The 13,221-nt window shown below is 41.7% G+C and overlaps 1 protein-coding gene across 1 annotated transcript in view; it reads right to left on the bottom strand.

The window, feature by feature from the left end:
- WTIP (WT1 interacting protein) overlaps positions 1–12,638 on the bottom strand; it is a 61,409-nt gene extending 48,771 nt beyond the window's left edge. The window contains exon 1 of the mRNA XM_075838276.1: positions 12,621–12,638. The gene's annotated coding sequence lies outside the window, so the exon portion shown is untranslated. The remainder of the gene's footprint in view (positions 1–12,620) is intronic.
- Positions 12,639–13,221: the final 583 nt, after the last annotated feature.

Raw genomic sequence — 13,221 nt, 5'->3', positions numbered from 1 at the left:
CCTGTATAATACCTGCCCCTGTATAATACTGATCTACCCCCTGTATAATAACTGCCCCTGTATAATACTGATCTACCCCCTGTATAATAACTGCCCCTGTATAATACTGATCTACCCCCCTGTATAATAACTGCCCCTGTATAATACTGATCTACCTCCTGTATAATAACTGCCCCTGTATATTACTGATCTACCCCCCTGTATAATACCTGCCCCTGTATAATACTGATCTACCCCCTGTATAATAACTGCCCCTGTATAATACTGATCTACCCCCTGTATAATAACTACCCCTGTATAATACTGATCTACCCCCTGTATAATACTGATCTACCCCTGTATAATAACTGCCCCTGTATAATACTGATCTACCCCCTGTATAATACTGATCTACCCCCTGTATAATAACTGCCCCTGTATATTACTGATCTACCCCCTGTATAATAACTGCCCCTGTATAATACTGATCTACCTCCTGTATAATAACTGCCCCTGTATAATACTGATCTACCCCCTGTATAATAACTGCCCCTGTATAATACTCATCTACCCCTGTATAATAACTGCCCCTGTATAATACTGATCTACCTCCTGTATAATAACTGCCCCTGTATAATACTGATCTACCCCCTGTATAATAACTGCCCCTGTATAATACTGATCTACCAACAGTATAATAACTGCCCCTGTATAATACTGATCTACCCCCTGTATAATACTGATCTACCCCTGTATAATAACTGCCCCTGTATAATACTGATCTACCCCCTGTATAATAACTTCCCCTGTATAATACTGATCTACCCCCTGTATAATAACTGCCCATGTATATTACTGATCTACCCCCTGTATAATAACTGCCCCTGTATAATACTGATCTACCCCCTGTATAATAACTGCCCCTGTATAATACTGATCTACCCCCTGTATAATAACTGCCCCTGTATAATACTGATCTACCCCCTGTATAATAACTGCCCCTGTATAATACTGATCTACCCCCTGTATAATACTGATCTACCCCTGTATAATAACTGCCCCTGTATAATACTGATCTACCCCCTGTATAATAACTGCCCCTGTATATTACTGATCTACCCCCTGTATAATAACTGCCCCTGTATAATACTGATCTACCTCCTGTATAATAACTGCCCCTGTATAATACTGATCTACCCCCTGTATAATAACTGCCCCTGTATAATACTGATCTACCCCCTGTATAATAACTGCCCCTGTATAATACTGATCTACCTCCTGTATAATAACTGCCCCTGTATAATACTGATCTACCCCCCTGTATAATAACTGCCCCTGTATAATACTGATCTACCCCTGTATAATAACTGCCCCTGTATAATACTGATCTACCCCCTGTATAATAACTGCCCCTGTATAATACTGATCTACCACCTGTATAATAACTGCCCCTGTATAATACTGATCTACCACCTGTATAATAACTGCCCCTGTATAATACTGATCTACCCCCTGTATAATAACTGCCCCTGTATAATACTGATCTACCCCTGTATAATAACTGCCCCTGTATAATACTGATCTACCCCCTGTATAATAACTGCCCCTGTATAATACTGATCTACCCCCTGTATAATAACTGCCCCTGTATAATACTGATCTACCCCCTGTATAATAACTGCCCCTGTATAATACAGATCTACCCCCTGTATAATAACTGCCCCTGTATAATACTGATCTACCCCCTGTATAATAACTGCCCCTGTATAATACTGATCTACCCCCTGTATAATAACTGCCCCTGTATAATTCTGATCTACCACCTGTATAATAACTGCCCCTGTATAATACTGATCTACCCCCTGTATAATAACTGCCCCTGTATAATAACTGCCCCTGTATAATACTGATCTACCCCCTGTATAATAACTGCCCCTGTATAATACTGATCTACCCCCTGTATAATAACTGCCCCTGTATAATACTGATCTACCCCCTGTATAATAACTGCCCCTGTATAATACTTATCTACCCCCTGTATAATAACTGCCCCTGTATAATACTGATCTACCCCCTGTATAATAACTGCCCCTGTATAATACTGATCTACCCCCTGTATAATAACTGCCCCTGTATAATACTGATCTACCCCCTGTATAATAACTGCCCCTGTATAATACTGTTCTACCCCCTGTATAATAACTGCCCCTGTATAATACTGATCTACCCCCTGTATAATAACTGCCCCTGTATAATACTGATCTACCCCCTGTATAATAACTGCCCCTGTATAATACTGATCTACCTCCTGTATAATAACTGCCCCTGTATAATACTGATCTACCCCCTGTATAATAACTGCCCCTGTATAATACTGATCTACCCCCTGTATAATAACTGCCCCTGTATAATACTGATCTACCCCCTGTATAATAACTGCCCCTGTATAATACTGTTCTACCCCCTGTATAATAACTGCCCCTGTATAATACTGATCTACCCCCTGTATAATAACTGCCCCTGTATAATACTGATCTACCCCCTGTATAATAACTGCCCCTGTATAATACTGATCTACCCCCTGTATAATAACTGCCCCTGTATAATACTGATCTACCCCCTGTATAATAACTGCCCCTGTATAATACTGTTCTACCACCTGTATAATAACTGCCCCTGTATAATACTGATCTACCCCTGTATAATAACTGCCCCTGTATATTACTGATCTACCTCCTGTATAATAACTGCCCCTGTATAATACTGATCTACCCCCTGTATAATAACTGCCCATGTATAATACTGATCTACCCCTGTATAATAACTGCCCCTGTATAATACTGATCTACCCCCCTATATAACACCTGCCCCTGTATAATACTGATCTACCCCCTGTATAATAACTGCCCCTGTATAATACTGATCTACCCCCTGTATAATAACTGCCCCTGTATAATACTGATCAACCCCCTGTATAATAACTGCCCCTGTATAATACTGATCTACCCCCTGTATAATACTGATCTACCCCCTGTATAATAACTGCCCCTGTATAATACTGATATACCCCCTGTATAATAACTGCCCCTGTATAATACTGATCTACCCCCTGTATAATACTGATCTACCCCCTGTATAATAACTGCCCCTGTATAATACTGATCTACCCCTGTATAATAACTGCCCCTGTATAATAACTGCCCCTGTATAATACTGATCTACCCCCCTGTATAATAACTGCCCCTGTATAATACTGATCTACCCCCTGTATAATAACTGCCCCTGTATAATACTGATCTACCCCCTGTATAATAACTGCCCCTGTATAATTCTGATCTACCACCTGTATAATAACTGCCCCTGTATAATACTGATCTACCCCCTGTATAATACCTGCCCCCTGCATAATACCGATCTACCCCCTGTATAATAACTGCCCCTGTATAATACTGATCTACCCCCTGTATAATAACTGCCCCTGTATAATACTGATCTACCCCCTGTATAATAACTGCCCCTGTATAATACTGATCTACCCCCTGTATAATAACTGCCCCTGTATAATACTGATCTACCCCCTGTATAATAACTGCCCCTGTATAATACTGATCTACCCCCTGTATAATAACTGCCCCTGTATAATACTGATCTACCCCCTGTATAATAACTGCCCCGGTATAATACTGATCTACCCCTGTATAATAACTGCCCCTGTATAATACTGATCTACCCCCTGTATAATAACTGCCCCTGTATAATACTGATCTACCCCCTGTATAATAACTGCCCCTGTATAATACTGATCTACCCCCTGTATAATAACTGCCCCTGTATAATACTGATCTACCCCCTGTATAATAACTGCCCCTGTATAATACTGATCTACCCCTGTATAATAACTGCCCCTGTATAATACTGATCTACCCCCTGTATAATAACTGCCCCTGTATAATACTGATCTACCCCCTGTATAATAACTGCCCCTGTATAATACTGATCTACCCCCTGTATAATAACTGCCCCTGTATAATACTGATCTACCCCCTGTATAATAACTGCCCCTGTATAATACTGATCTACCTCCTGTATAATAACTGCCCCTGTATAATACCGATCTACCTCCTGTATAATAACTGCCCCTGTATAATACTGATCTACCCCCTGTATAATAACTGCCCCTGTATAATAACTGCCCCTGTATAATACTGATCTACCCCCTGTATAATAACTGCCCCTGTATAATACTGATCTACCCCCTGTATAATAACTGCCCCTGTATAATACTGATCTACCCCCTGTATAATAACTGCCCCTGTATAATACTGATCTACCCCCTGTATAATAACTGCCCCTGTATAATACCGATCTACCCCCTGTATAATAACTGCCCCTGTATAATACTGATCTACCCCCTGTATAATAACTGCCCCTGTATAATACTGATCTACCCCCCTGTATAATAACTGCCCCTGTATAATACTGATCTACCTCCTGTATAATAACTGCCCCTGTATAATACTGATCTACCCCCTGTATAATAACTGCCCCTGTATAATACTGATCTACCCCCTGTATAATAACTGCCCCTGTATAATACTGATCTACCCCCTGTATAATAACTGCCCCTGTATAATACTAATCTACCCCCTGTATAATACTGATCTACCCCCTGTATAATAACTAGCCCCTGTATAATAACTGCCCCTGTATAATACTGATCTACCCCTGTATAATAACTGCCCCTGTATAATACTGATCTACCCCCTGTATAATAACTGCCCCTGTATAATACTGATCTACCCCCTGTATAATAACTGCCCCTGTATAATACTGATCTACCTCCTGTATAATAACTGCCCCTGTATAATACCGATCTACCTCCTGTATAATAACTGCCCCTGTATAATACTGATCTACCCCCCTGTATAATAACTGCCCCTGTATAATACTGATCTACCCCCTGTATAATAACTGCCCCTGTATAATACTGATCTACCTCCTGTATAATAACTGCCCCTGTATAATACTGATCTACCCCCTGTATAATAACTGCCCCTGTATAATACTGATCTACCCCCTGTATAATAACTGCCCCTGTATAATACTGATCTACCTCTGTATAATAACTGCCCCTGTATAATACTGATCTACCTCCTGTATAATAACTGCCCCTGTATAATACTGATCTACCCCCTGTATAATAACTGCCCCTGTATAATACTGATCTACCCCCTGTATAATAACTGCCCCTGTATAATACTGATCTACCTCCTGTATAATAACTGCCCCTGTATAATACTGATCTACCCCCTGTATAATAACTGCCCCTGTATAATACTGATCTACCCCTGTATAATAACTGCCCCTGTATAATACTGATCTACCCCCTGTATAATAACTGCCCCTGTATAATACTGATCTACCCCCTGTATAATAACTGCCCCGGTATAATACTGATCTACCCCTGTATAATAACTGCCCCTGTATAATACTGATCTACCCCCTGTATAATAACTGCCCCTGTATAATACTGATCTACCCCCTGTATAATAACTGCCCCTGTATAATACTGATCTACCCCCCTGTATAATAACTGCCCCTGTATAATACTGATCTACCCCCTGTATAATAACTGCCCCTGTATAATACTGATCTACCCCCTGTATAATAACTGCCCCTGTATAATACTGATCTACCCCCCTGTATAATAACTGCCCCTGTATAATACTGATCTACCCCCTGTATAATAACTGCCCCTGTATAATACTGATCTACCCCCTGTATAATAACTGCCCCTGTATAATACTGATCTACCCCCTGTATAATAACTGCCCCTGTATAATACTGATCTACCCCCCTGTATAATAACTGCCCCTGTATATTACTGATCTACGCCCTGTATAATAACTGCCCCTGTATAATACTGATCTACCGCCTGTATAATAACTGCCCCTGTATAATACTGATCTACCTCCTGTATAATAACTGCCCCTGTATAATACTGATCTACCCCCTGTATAATAACTGCCCCTGTATATTACTGATCTACCCCCTGTATAATAACTGCCCCTGTATAATACTGATCTACCCCCTGTATAATAACTGCCCCTGTATAATACTGATCTACCCCCTGTATAATACTGATCTACCCCCTGTATAATAACTGCCCCTGTATAATACTGATCTACCCCCTGTATAATAACTGCCCCTGTATAATACTGATCTACCCCCTGTATAATAACTGCCCCTGTATAATACTGATCTACCCCCTGTATAATAACTGCCCCTGTATAATACTGATCTACCCCCTGTATAATAACTGCCCCTGTATAATACTGATCTACCCCCTGTATAATACTGATCTACCCCCTGTATAATAACTGCCCCTGTATAATACTGATCTACCTCCTGTATAATAACTGCCCCTGTATAATACCGATCTACCTCCTGTATAATAACTGCCCCTGTATAATACTGATCTACCTCCTGTATAATAACTGCCCCTGTATAATACTGATCTACCCCCTGTATAATAACTGCCCCTGTATAATACTGATCTACCCCCTGTATAATAACTGCCCCTGTATAATACTGATCTACCCCCTGTGTAATAACTGCCCCTGTATAATACTGATCTACCTCCTGTATAATAACTGCCCCTGTATAATACTGATCTACCCCCAGTATAATAACTGCCCCTGTATAATACTGATCTACCCCCTGTATAATAACTGCCCCTGTATAATACTGATCTACCTCCTGTATAATAACTGCCCCTGTATAATACTGATCTACCTCCTGTATAATAACTGCCCCTGTATAATACTGATCTACCCCCTGTATAATAACTGCCCCTGTATATTACTGATCTACCCCCTGTATAATAACTGCCCCTGTATAATACTGATCTACCCCCTGTATAATAACTGCCCCTGTATAATACTGATCTACCCCCTGTATAATAACTGCCCCTGTATAATACTGATCTACCCCCTGTATAATAACTGCCCCTGTATAATACTGATCTACCTCCTGTATAATAACTGCCCCTGTATAATACTGATCTACCCCCTGCATAATAACTGCCCCTGTATAATACTGATCTACCCCCAGTATAATAACTGCCCCTGTATAATACTGATCTACCCCCTGTATAATAACTGCCCCTGTATAATACTGATCTACCCCCTGTATAATAACTGCCCCTGTATAATACTGATCTACCCCCTGTATAATAACTGCCCCTGTATAATACTGATCTACCTCCTGTATAATAACTGCCCCTGTATAATACTGATCTACCCCCTGTATAATAACTGCCCCTGTATAATACTGATCTACCCCCTGTATAATAACTGCCCCTGTATAATACTGATCTACCCCATGTATAATAACTGCCCCTGTATAATACTGATCTACCCTCTGTATAATAACTGCCCCTGTATAATACTGATCTACCCCCTGTATAATAACTGCCCCTGTATAATACTGATCTACCCCCTGTATAATAACTGCCCCTGTATAATACTGATCTACCCCCTGTATAATAACTGCCCCTGTATAATACTGATCTACCCCCTGTATAATAACTGCCACTGTATAATACTGATCTACCCCCTGTATAATAACTGCCCCTGTATAATACTGATCTACCCCCTGTATAATAACTGCCCCTGTATAATACTGATCTACCCCCTGTATAATAACTGCCCCTGTATAATACTGATCTACCCCCAGTATAATAACTGCCCCTGTATAATACTGATCTACCCCCTGTATAATAACTGCCCCTGTATAATACTGATCAACCCCCTGTATAATAACTGCCCCTGTATAATACTGATCTACCCCCTGTATAATACTGATCTACCCCTGTATAATAACTGCCCCTGTATAATACTGATCTACCCCCTGTATAATAACTGCCCCTGTATAATACTGATCTACCCCCTGTATAATAACTGCCCCTGTATAATACTGATCTACCTCCTGTATAATAACTGCCCCTGTATAATACTGATCTACCCCTGTATAATAACTGCCCCTGTATATTACTGATCTACCTCCTGTATAATAACTGCCCCTGTATAATACTGATCTACCCCCCTATATAACACCTGCCCCTGTATAATACTGATCTACCCCCTGTATAATAACTGCCCCTGTATAATACTGATCTACCCCCCTGTATAATAACTGCCCCTGTATAATACTGATCAACCCCCTGTATAATAACTGCCCCTGTATAATACTGATCTACCCCCTGTATAATTACTGCCCCTGTATAATACTGATCTACCTCCTGTATAATAACTGCCCCTGTATAATACTGATCTACCCCCTGTATAATAACTGCCCCTGTATAATACTGATCTACCCCCTGTATAATACTGATCTACCCCCTGTATAATAACTGCCCCTGTATAATAACTGCCCCTGTATAATACTGATCTACCCCACTTTATAATAACTGCCCCTGTATAATACTGATCTACCCCCCTGTATAATAACTGCCCCTGTATAATACTGATCTACCCCCTGTATAATAACTGCCCCTGTATAATACTGATCTACCCCCTGTATAATAACTGCCCCTGTATAATAACTGCCCCTGTATAATACTGATCTACCCCCTGTATAATACTGATCTACCCCCTGTATAATAACTGCCCCTGTATAATACTGATCTACCCCCTGTATAATAACTGCCCCTGTATAATACTGATCTACCCCCTGTATAATAACTGCCCCTGTATAATAACTGCCCCTGTATAATACTGATCTACCCCCTGTATAATACTGATCTACCCCCTGTATAATAACTGCCCCTGTATAATACTGATCTACCCCCTGTATAATAACTGCCCCTGTATAATACTGATCTACCCCCTGTATAATAACTGCCCCTGTATAATACTGATCTATCCCCTGTATAATAACTGCCCCTGTATAATACTGATCTACCCCCTGTATAATAACTGCCCCTGTATAATACGGATCTACCCTCTGTATAATAACTGCCCCTGTATAATACTGATCTACCCCCTGTATAATAACTGCCCCTGTATAATACTGATCTACCCCCTGTATAATACTGATCTACCCCCTGTATAATAACTGCCCCTGTATAATACTGATCTGCCCCCTGTATAATAACTGCCCCTGTATAATACTGATCTACCCCCTGTACAATAACTGCCCCTGTATAATACTGATCTACCCCCTGTATAATACTGATCTACCCCCTGTATAATACTGATCTACCCCCTGTATAATAACTGCCCCTGTATAATACTGATCTACCTCCTGTATAATAACTGCCCCTGTATAATACTGATCTACCCCCTGTATAATAACTGCCCCTGTATAATACTGATCTACCCCCCTGTATAATAACTGCCCCTGTATAATACTGATCTACCCCCTGTATAATAACTGCCCCTGTATAATACTGATCTACCCCTGTATAATAACTGCCCCCTGTATAATAACTGCCCCTGTATAATACTGATCTACCCCCTGTATAATAACTGCCCCTGTATAATACTGATCTACCCCCTGTATAATAACTGCCCCTGTATAATACTGATCTACCCCCCTGTATAATAACTGCCCCTGTATAATACTGATCTACCCCCTGTATAATAACTGCCCCTGTATAATACTGATCTATCCCCTGTATAATAACTGCCCCTGTATAATACTGATCTACCCCCTGTATAATAACTGCCCCTGTATATTACTGATCTACCTCCTGTATAATTACTGCCCCTGTATAATACTGATCTACCCCCTGTATAATAACTGCCCCTGTATAATACTGATCTACCCCCTGTATAATAACTGCCCCTGTATAATACTGATCTACCCCCTGTATAATAACTGCCTCTGTATAATAACTGCCCCTGTATAATACTGATCTACCCCCTGTATAATACTGATCTACCTCCTGTATAATAACTGCCCCTGTATATTACTGATCTACCCCCTGTATAATAACTGCCCCTGTATAATACTGATCTACCCCCTGTATAATAACTGCCCCTGTATAATACTGATCTACCTCCTGTATAATAACTGCCCCTGTATAATACTGATCAACCCCCTGTATAATAACTGCCCCTGTATAATACTGATCTACCCCCTGTATAATTACTGCCCCTGTATAATACTGATCTACCCCCTGTATAATAACTGCCCCTGTATAATACTGATCTACCCCCTGTATAATAACTGCCCCTGTATAATACTGATCAACCCCCTGTATAATAACTGCCCCTGTATAATACTGATCTACCCCCTGTATAACAACTGCCCCTGTATAATACTGATCTACCTCCTGTATAATAACTGCCCCTGTATAATACTGATCTACCCCCTGTATAATACTGATCTACCCCCTGTATAATAACTGCCCCTGTATAATACTGATCTGCCCCCTGTATAATAACTGCCCCTGTATAATACTGATCTACCCCCTGTACAATAACTGCCCCTGTATAATACTGATCTACCCCCTGTATAATACTGATCTACCCCCTGTATAATACTGATCTACCCCCTGTATAATAACTGCCCCTGTATAATACTGATCTACCCCCCTGTATAATAACTGCCCCTGTATAATACTGATCTACCCCCTGTATAATAACTGCCCCTGTATAATACTGATCTACCTCCTGTATAATAACTGCCCCTGTATAATACTGATCTACCCTCTGTATAATAACTGCCCCTGTATAATACTGATCTACCCCTGTATAATAACTGCCCCTGTATAATACTGATCTACCTCCTGTATAATAACTGCCCCTGTATAATACTGATCTACCCCCTGTATAATAACTGCCCCTGTATAATACTGATCTACCCCCTGTATAATAACTGCCCCTGTATAATACTCATCTACCCCCTGTATAATAACTGCCCCTGTATAATACTGATCTACCCCCTGTATAATACTGATCTACCCCCTGTATAATAACTGCCCCTGTATAATACTGATCTACCCCCTGTATAATAACTGCCCCTGTATAATACTGATCTACCTCCTGTATAATAACTGCCCCTGTATAATACTGATCTACCCCCCTGTATAATAACTGCCCCTGTATAATACTGATCTACCCCCTGTATAATAACTGCCCCTGTATAATACTGATCTACCCCTGTATAATAACTGCCCCTGTATAATACTCATCTACCCCCTGTATAATAACTGCCCCTGTATAATACTGATCTACCCCCTGTATAATAACTGCCCCTGTATAATACTGATCTACCCCCTGTATAATAACTGCCCCTGTATAATACTGATCTACCCCCTGTATAATACTGATCTACCCCCTGTATAATAACTGCCCCTGTATAATACTGATCTACCTCCTGTATAATAACTGCCCCTGTATAATAACTGCCCCTGTATAATACCGATCTACCCCCCTGTATAATAACTGCCCCTGTATAATACTGATCTACCCCCTGTATAATACCTGCCCCTGTATAATACTGATCTACCCCCTGTATAATAACTGCCCCTGTATAATACTGATCTACCCCCTGTATAATAACTGCCCCTGTATAATACTGATCTGCCCCCTGTATAATACCTGCCCCTGTATAATACTGATCTACCCCCTGTATAATACCTGCCCCTGTATAATACTGATCTACCCCCTGTATAATAACTGCCCCTGTATAATACTGATCTACCCCCTGTATAATAACTGCCCCTGTATAATACTGATCTGCCCCCTGTATAATACCTGCCCCTGTATAATACTAATCTGCCCCCTGTATAATAACTGCCCCTGTATAATACTGATCTACCCCCTGTATAATAACTGCCCATGTATATTACTGATCTACCCCCTGTATAATAACTGCCCCTGTATAATACTGATCTACCCCCTGTATAATAACTGCCCCTGTATAATACTGATCTACCCCCTGTATAATAACTGCCCCTGTATATTACTGATCTACCCAATGTATAATAACTGCCCCTGTATAATACTGATCTACCTCCTGTATAATAACTGCCCCTGTATAATACTGATCTACCCCCTGTATAATAACTGCCCCTGTATAAGGGGGGATTCACACGAGCGTGTATTCGGTCCGTGCGGGCCGCGTGGTTTTCACGCGGCACGCATGGACAATACAAGTCTATGGGGCAGTACAGACAGTCCGTGCTTTTTGCGCAGCGTTTGTCTGCTGCGCAAAAAGCGCGACAGGTTCAAAAACTCTGCGTATTTCGCGCATCACGCACCCATTGAAGTCAATGGGTGCGTGAAAATCACGCGCACCACACGGAAGCACTTCCGTGGGACGAGCGTGATTCGCGCAACAGCAGTGAAAAGGATGAATGAAAACCGAAAAGCACCACGTGCTTTTCTGTTTCCGAACATCCAAACGGAGTGTCTTTGCGATGAGCGAAGCGGGACAAGCGTACCGAACTTCACCGGGTTCGGCCAAACTCGTTTTGGCCGATCCCGGCAAAAAAATTATCGGTACGCGACGTCAGGAGATAGTCACTGTCCATGGTGCTGAAAGAGTTAAACTGTTTCAGCACCATGGACAGTGACTTGCGATCCCAAAATACATTAACCTGTAAAAAAAAACCCGAAGTTCTAACTTACCGATTACTCCTGTCTCCTTCCTGCAGTCCGACCTCCCGGGATGACACTTCAGTTCAAGTGACAGCTCCAGCCAATCACAGGCCAAGCACAGGCTGCAGCCAATCACAGGCTGCAGCGGTCACTTGGACTGCTGCGTCATCCAGGGAGGTGGGGCCCGATGTCAAGAGAGGCGCGTCACCAAGGACGCGTCACCAAGGACGCGTCACCAAGGCAACGGCCGGGAAGTTCTCGGTAAGTAGGAACTTTATCTTTTTTTTGTACAGGTTTTTCGCTGTTGTGTTCGGCATTCACTGTCGAGGGTGCTGAAAGATTTAGCTCTTTCAGCACCTTGGACAGTGACGGGCGTTGACAAGCCTCATCTCTATGATGCCGGCTGCGCGAAAATCACGCAGCCGCGCATCAGACACGCATGACACACGCAGCTGTCAAATGGTTTTTGCGCTCGCAAAACGCTGCGTTGTTTGCGCGCGCAAAAACGCAACGTTCGTGTGAATCTCCCCTAATACTGATCTACCCCTGTATAATAACTGCCCCTGTATAATACTGATCTACCCCCTGTATAATAACTGCCCCTGTATAATACTGATCTACCCCCTGTATA

This window comes from Rhinoderma darwinii, chromosome 9 (genome assembly GCF_050947455.1).
Source record: "Rhinoderma darwinii isolate aRhiDar2 chromosome 9, aRhiDar2.hap1, whole genome shotgun sequence".
Classification (NCBI taxonomy): domain Eukaryota; kingdom Metazoa; phylum Chordata; class Amphibia; order Anura; family Rhinodermatidae; genus Rhinoderma; species Rhinoderma darwinii.
The sequence above is the reverse complement of the archived record's forward strand: the minus strand, read 5'-3'. Positions and strand labels throughout refer to the sequence as shown.